Here is a 7,740-nt window from a genome sequence, read left to right on the forward strand (position 1 = left end):
GGTGCTGAGATTAAGGGTCACCAGAACTCCTGATGCCCGAGGCTAACACCAAGTTCTTATCTCATGGGTCCTAGAAATGGAACATGTAATCAACACAATCAACAGGCGAGTGCAAAAGTAACACGGGTTTATTGAATGGCGGGGTTGGGGCAGAGCACGGGGGTGGGAGGATGGAGGATAAGGCGTAGGAAGTATGGGGGTGGGAGGGTGGAGGGACCAAGGCAGAGTTCTGAGAGCCATAGCGAGGTTACAACTCAGGTTACCCAAACAGCACAGTAGGGAACATCCTAAAAGTGGATTGCTGTTTCTGATTTTTTGTTTGGTGTTTTAAGGAAGGGCTGTGAGGGGCTGGAGAGATGGCTCAGTGGTTAAGAGCATTGGATGCTCTTCCAAGGGACCTGGGTTCAGCTCCCAGCATCCACATGGCAGCCCACAACTGTCTGTAACTTCAATTCCAGGGGAATCTGACACCCTGAGACAGACAGACATGCAGACAAAACATATCTAGATAAGAAAAGAGTATGGAAGAGGGACCGAGTGAATGCCAAGCTGCGCAAGGTAGGTTGCCTTGTCTCTATTGTTTTTAGGAAGTCAATGTCCTCAGCTACAACAGTCAAAGGTGAGGTGTCAGGGTGCCATCCTGACTGGTCAGGGCGGATCTAATTCCTAGTCTAGCTACCACTAGGGCTGAGGATACTCAGGCCGGCAGAGGGGAGCAGGCAAAGGGGCTGTTGACAGAGACAGAGATAGTCTAGCACCAGTTTGACCCCTCGGGGAAACCCTACCCCCACCCCGTGCACACCTTCACGCAACCCGTTCCTGGCAAAGTCCGACCCAGTTCTTCCCCAGCAACTCTTGTGTGACTAATTTGCAGCCAGATCTAGTACTAGAGAGCATGAGGCCAGCCCACCTGAGTCAGTTCTAGGTACAAGTGTGTACTAGGAGAGAAGAGCCTCCATTGATCAGCTCCTGCCTAGACATGACTCAGCATGCATATGACCAAAATTATAAGACCTACAATCCACACCTGGAAAAAAGGCAGATGTCTTGAGGCAAGAAAAACAAACAAACAAGCAAACAAAAACATATTAAAAAAAAAAAACCCAGCCATGCCCCACCCCTAGCAAGTCACGCCTCTACAGGTCCCACTAGAGAACCAGATAAAATCTTTTGCTGCCTGCAATCCTTTCTTCATCTTCACTTCCTTAAACAGGAAACGGAGAACAAAGGCAGTAACTCTTGTAAATGATCTAAACAAGTGTCCATAACACAGGTGAGTGGGAGGGGCTGAGCTGAGAGGGGCTGAGCTGGGAGGTAGGCCGAAGGGTTATGGAAACACGTTTGCTCACCACCTGACACCCGTGGGTTCTGAACTTGATCCCTACTTGTATTCTGTTTACATTTGTTTCCAATATAGACATATAGAAAGTGAGGAATTCAGCTGGCCAAAGTATTACCCGCCTTTAATCCCAGCACTGAGGAGGCAGAGGCAGGCAGAACTCTGCAAGTTCAAGGCTAGCCTGGTCTAAAGAGTCGATTCCAAGACAGCCAGAGCCTCTCCCCATTTCCACCACCTAAAAGTGGGGACTTGTAACTGTTCTGGCAGGAATAAATGTATTCAAATGAGACCCTTGTGTCTCTCAGTCTATCAGACCACTGAAACACTGGATCCCAGAGAAATGAACATTTCCGCAGGAATCTCCTTCTGCAAGAAAGGAGAAGCCCCAGGCAGAGCAGAGCCTTGTCTCCATGGAGATTCCACAGAGCTCTCACTCTACCTCCAACCCCCTTCCAGGAAGAGCCTGAAGCACAGCCGGGCTGGGCCACACCTTGACACAGACTGCTCGAACAGCAGATCTCTGGACTCTGCTTAAATTTTAATCTCGCTTCAGGGCCCCCAAAACAGTTTCCCTGGGTCATTTGTCCTTCTCCCAAATGTGGCCACCCTGAATAAATCTCCTTTTTCAGCTTTATATTAAGAAAAAGATCAGGAGGCAGAGGCAGGTAGATTTCTGAGTTCAAGGCTGGCCTGGTCTACAGAGTGAGTTCCAGGACAGCCAGGGCTACACAGAGAAACCCTGTCTGGAAAAAAANCAGGTAGATTTCTGAGTTCAAGGCTGGCCTGGTCTACAGAGTGAGTTCCAGGACAGCCAGGGCTACACAGAGAAACCCTGTCTGGAAAAAAAAAAAAAAAAAAAACAAGAAAAAGAAAAATAATAAAACTTGTCAGGAAGAGGACCGAGGGACAGGGTCCCAAGGACATGTCATGGAGTACCCAACAGAGAAGATTGCTTGAACAAGCGTTTAAGCTAATAGAAAATCTTAATTAATGGTCTGGTGACTGCGATGGGTGTTCAGGGTCCCAGTGTGGGCCCCAAGTCTTTCTCGGGGTAAACTTTTAAGCACAAAAACCATATCCTGGGTTGACATGCTTCTGTTAACAACAGTTAACCAGAAACAGAACTATAACCATACCCAATTTTTTTGGAGGGGGGGGTCGAGACAGGGTTTCTCTGTGTAGCCCTGGCTGTCCTGGAACTCACTTTGTAGACCAGGCTAGTCTTGAACTCAGGAATCCGCCTGTCTCTGCCTCCCAAGTGCTGGGGATTAAAGGCGTGCACCACCACTACCTGGCAACCATACCCTGTAAGACTTTCGTGGGGAGCCCTCCCCACTCGAGAAGGCGACGCCCAAAAACCAAGAATAAACCATCTTGATGTAAAAAACATGAGGTAGTTTAATGGTGGAGCTCCTGGCCAATGCGTACCTCACGCAGGAGGTAGGGGCACCGACCATGAAGCTGGAAAGCTAGGGGTTTTTGTAAGGGGAGGGGTCGGGGCTAGCAAGAATTGGTGTGGTTACCAAAGATTGGCTCATTTAAACATCAGCAGAATGACCACACATTTGCAGAGTGGTACGTGCAAAGGCAGGAGTGTTAGGAGACTAGAGGGGCGGGTAAGCAGAACATTTAGTTCAGTCCCAGGAATGTTCCAACAATGGCCTGCCTGGGCGTACCCAGGCCTGTTTCACTGTGTTCTCTGCCTCAGGCTTCCAAGCTTACAAACAACTATTTCTCTGGACATAAGTTGCATGAATCCCAGGCCTTAAATTTCATTTTAAATTTCATTTCCCTTCAACCCAAATCTTTAAAAATTGTTTTCATTCTAAGAAACACTGAGAACATATTATTTCAGCAACACTTATCTGTCAGTTATATTATAAAACTTTACTATTTTGCCCCAATTGCTTCCAATATTTTTTTTTTTTTTTGGTTTTCTGAGACAGGGTTTCTCTGTAAAGCCCTGGCTGTCCTGGAACTCACAAGTATCCCTTGTATCCAGACACCTCTAAAATACCTGGATGGGCGTAACAAGTGAGCCTAGCTCAGATAAGTGAGGAATCTCAGCTACAGGCCTCAGATGCTATGTGAAGTCTTAGCATTTTGGTTGGTGGGAGCTAGTATTCTGTGCTACATTCCAAAAGGTTTGCCTAACAGCCACAAAGAAATGGCCATGGAGGTTAAGATTTGCTCAAGATAACTAGGTTCAGGACTTGCAACACTTTAACCTCTCCAGTTCCATTTAATCAGCCTGTGGTCCAGCAGGTGTGGAGGAATTCCACAATCTGTTTTTCTTGTTTGTTTGTTTGTTTTGTTTTGTTTTAAAGATTTATTTATTTATTATATGCAAGTACACTATAGCTGTCCTCAGACACTCCAGAAGAGGGTGTCAGATCTCGTTACGGATGGTTATGAGCCACCATGTGGTTGCTGGGATTTGAACTCCGGACCTTCGGAAGAGCAGTTGGGTGCTCTTACCCACTGAGCCATCTCACCAGCCCGGAATTCCACAATCTGAAACAAACGGAGTATGGCTACATATGCTGGAGGCAGAATGGCTGATATATATATATGGTGAGTTCCAGGCAGGCCAAGGCTGCGCAGGAGACTCATCTCAAAAAAGACCAAATGTGCTGGGCGTGGTGGTACTCGCCTTTAATCCCAGCACTCGGGAGGCAGAGACAGGTGGATTTCTGAGTTCGAGGCCAGCCTGGTCTACAGAACAGGTTCCAGGACAGTCAAGGCTATACAGAGAAACCCTGGCATGAGAGAACATGGTATTAATGGAAAACCTGTATCTGAATCATTGTTCCGAGCCATGGACACTCATATTTAGCTCCAGAATAAACTGCCTTTTGTTCAGGTGAGAACTGTGGTTTTATATCCACAAGCTGTTTTTCTGGTTTGTTTGGGTTTTGAGACAGGGTCTCAAGAAGCCCAAGCTAGCCTAGAACTCCCTACATTGCCAAGGATAGCCTGAATCTGTGATCCTGTTGCCTCCAATCTCCTCAGAGCTAAGGTTATAGGCATCCACAACACCATCATGCCCACGTGGTTATAGGCATCCACAACACCATCATGCCCACGTGGTTATAGGCACCCACAACACCATCATGCCCACTGTGGTTATAGGCACCCACAACACCATCATGCCCACGTGGTTATAGGCACCCACAACACCATCATGCCCACGTGGTTATAGGCACCCACAACACCATCATGCCCACTGTGGTTATAGGCACCCACAACACCATCATGCCCATGTGGTGCTGGAGAGTGATCCCAGCCCTTCTTCAATGCTAGGCAAGTACGCTACCATTCCTAGCACCAACATGGCAGCTCACAACTGTCTGGAACTCCAGCGCGTTCCAGGGGATCCAACTCATAAGGTAATAAGTCTGACCTCTGCAGGAACTAGGCATGTACATCATGCACATACAGAAACACTCAACACAGAAAACAAAATCAACCTTAAAATATTTTAAAAGGTAGCTAGAAGACAGACAGACAGACCGACTGACCGTTTGGGCTGAGCTCGGTAGTAGGCCCTATGCACAAAACCACACTGGAGTGGCTGAGGCTAAAGTTCTACACCTTCCTTATGGCTGGTGAGAAACAGTTGCCCAGTTGCCCAGGAGTCCCGAGTGAGCCTTGTTAGTCATTTCATGGAAAGCTCTGTGAAATGACATGTCTGCTTTCTGTTCTCTGTCCGGTGTTCTCCAGCTTCCTCCATCTTTCTGCTCAGCCCCTCAGAACAGCCATTGTAGAGTGAGGTGTTACTGGGCTCTAGAAGGGGAAGTAAAAGCCAATAAATCTTTAAACTAGACCACTCTGGATTGTGTCCTCTGTGGAGTCAGTTGCTTAGTCAAGGCTTTGTGCATGCCTGACTTCCCGAGCCACACTCACCATAGAATTGCCTACAAAGTCCCCAGAGTTTCCCAAGCCACCTCAGGATGCTTCTTCTTTTCTTTTTACTGTTTCAGTTCTTGTTTTGTTTCTTTTTCTTTTCCCTTTTTCTTTTTCTTTTTTGACATAATGTAACCCAGGTTGGCCTAACACTCTCCAAACTCCAGACAGTTTGAACCCTAAGTTCTCCTGCTTCATCTTCTGAAGTGCTGGGATTCCCAGTGTGAGCCACCATACCAGACTCTACTCACATTCGTGATCTGAATAGACATTTTCCCCCCAGAGCATAGCCCCGATGTAATTCCAGGAACTGAGGGGGATTGCTTCTAAGAAAAGAACTGGGGACTAGAAAGGGGAACTGATTAGTGTTTATGCTTTGCTACTTTGGGTTTTTTTTTATATAAAATTTTTAAGATTTTTTTTTTTGAGTCAGGGTCTCACTACGTAGCACTGGGTGTCCTGAACTCACTGTGTAGACCAGGTTGACCTCACAGATCTGCCTCTGCCCCTCTGCCCCTCTGCCCCTCTGCTTCTTCCCCTCTGCCCCTCTGCCCCTCTGCTTCTGCCCCTCTGCCACTCTGTCCCTCTGCCTCGCTGCCCCTCTACCTCCGTCCGAGTGCTAGAATCAACGACCTGAGTCACCATGAGTAGCTCAAATTCATCTTATCTTTAATTATGTGTACTGTGCATGTGACTGTAGTGCCTGAAGAGGCCAGAAAAGGGTGTTGAACCCCCAGGAGCTGGAGTCACAGGTAGTTCTCAGCCCCTAGAGACTGGTGTGGGTGCTGGGAACGCAACTCCAGACCTCTGCAATGAAGTCTGTGCGCTTAACCAATGAACCATCTTTCCAACTTTTTCCTTTAGGATGGGGTTTCCTGTAGCCCAAGATGGCCTTCGGTTATAGAGCTGGAGCAGTGGATGAACTTAGCTTCTACCAGCAAGGTGCTGGGCTTGCAGCTGTGCACCAAGAGGGCAGCCTCTCGGGAGGTTAGCTGTCCAGACTGAGTGGTTGGCACACTCGTCTTCCTTTAAACGCATTTGAGCGTCTCAAGAGTATTTACTGACAGCCTATAGGTTAAGGAAACTAGTGAATAAAGGGGTGTGTAAAGGTGCTTGTTGCCACACCCAATGACCTGAGAACTAGTCCCAGGTCCCACATAAACGTGGAAGGCGAGAATCAACTCCCACAAGCTGTCCTCTCGCCTTCACAAGCTTGTGCTTGTAAACAGGGGTGCTCAGTGCAAAGGAAGGCTTATTTGGGCTCAAACTGCCAACCAAGGCTATCACCCTGAAAGGCACAGAAAGAGAAAGATGGAGTAAGCATAGAATCTGGAATTGGCTTAATAATTCGTCAGCACCTTTAACTACAGAATCTCTCCAGGTACTCTCTCTCCTGGGAGCTCCGAGAACAAAGAAGGCCCATGGTGGAAACTAGATTTTAAACTTAAAGAAGCTAATGCCTTTGATTATCTTGATATTGTGAGTGGCAAGGAATTAGATGATCCTATATACAAAGGTTTCTACAATTTGGGGGAAGATAAGGAAAACGATCGGGCTGGCTTATTACTCTTAGTGTCTCTGGACAAACTGAGGAAGGAGAAGAATGAGCTGTATAATAAAATCGAATAGCTCCAGATGCAAGTAAACAAGCTAAAGGTTTCTGCGTGTGCCCTGAAGAGAATCTTCTCTGCAGCAGCCATGAAGCTGGAGTTGCAGAAAATCAAACTGAAGCCCTCATTATAAGGTTGGCTGAATTACAGTGAAAATTCAAGTCTGAGCCTCAGAGGGTGTCGGCTGTTAAAGTAAGGGCATTAATTTGAATGGGACAAGGATGGGGTCCTACAACTTGGGGTGAGGTTGTATGGGAGAGCCCTGTTGAAGTTGAGAACTTTGAATCCTCAGATTACTGAGGAGGTAGCACCCTTAGCCCCACCCCCTGAAATGATGCTTTTTCACATGAGAACATTAATCCCTCAGAGTCTGATAAACCAGCAGTGACTTTCTCTGAAGAAAATGCCAGACAAGACAATACTGATGTTTCTCAAGGCCCACCAATAGATTCTTCTAGTCCTTAATCAGACTCAAGGCAAAGCAGGCCCCTAGAGGGGAGGTAGAAAGTGTCGTCCATGAAGAAATGTGCTACACTACTAAGGAGCTTAATGAGTTTGGTAATTCATTCAAGCAGAAGTCTGGGGAATATGTGTGGGAATGGACTTCAAAGAACATAAAACTAGAGCAGGCTGAGTTTATTGACATGGGCCCTCTGAGTGGAGATTCTAGGTTTAATATGGAATCTTGCACAGTTAAGAAAAGGTGTCAGAGGGGCTGGTGAGATGGCTCAGCGGGTAAGAGCACCCGACTGCTCTTCCAAAGGTGCAGAGTTCAAATCCCAGCAGCCACATGGTGGCTCACAACCATCCTTAACAAGATCTGACGCCCTCTTCTGGAGTGTCTGAAGACAGCTACAGTGTACTTACATATAATAAATAAATAAA

This window comes from Mus pahari, chromosome 1 (assembly GCF_900095145.1).
Source record: "Mus pahari chromosome 1, PAHARI_EIJ_v1.1, whole genome shotgun sequence".
NCBI lineage: Eukaryota > Metazoa > Chordata > Mammalia > Rodentia > Muridae > Mus > Mus pahari.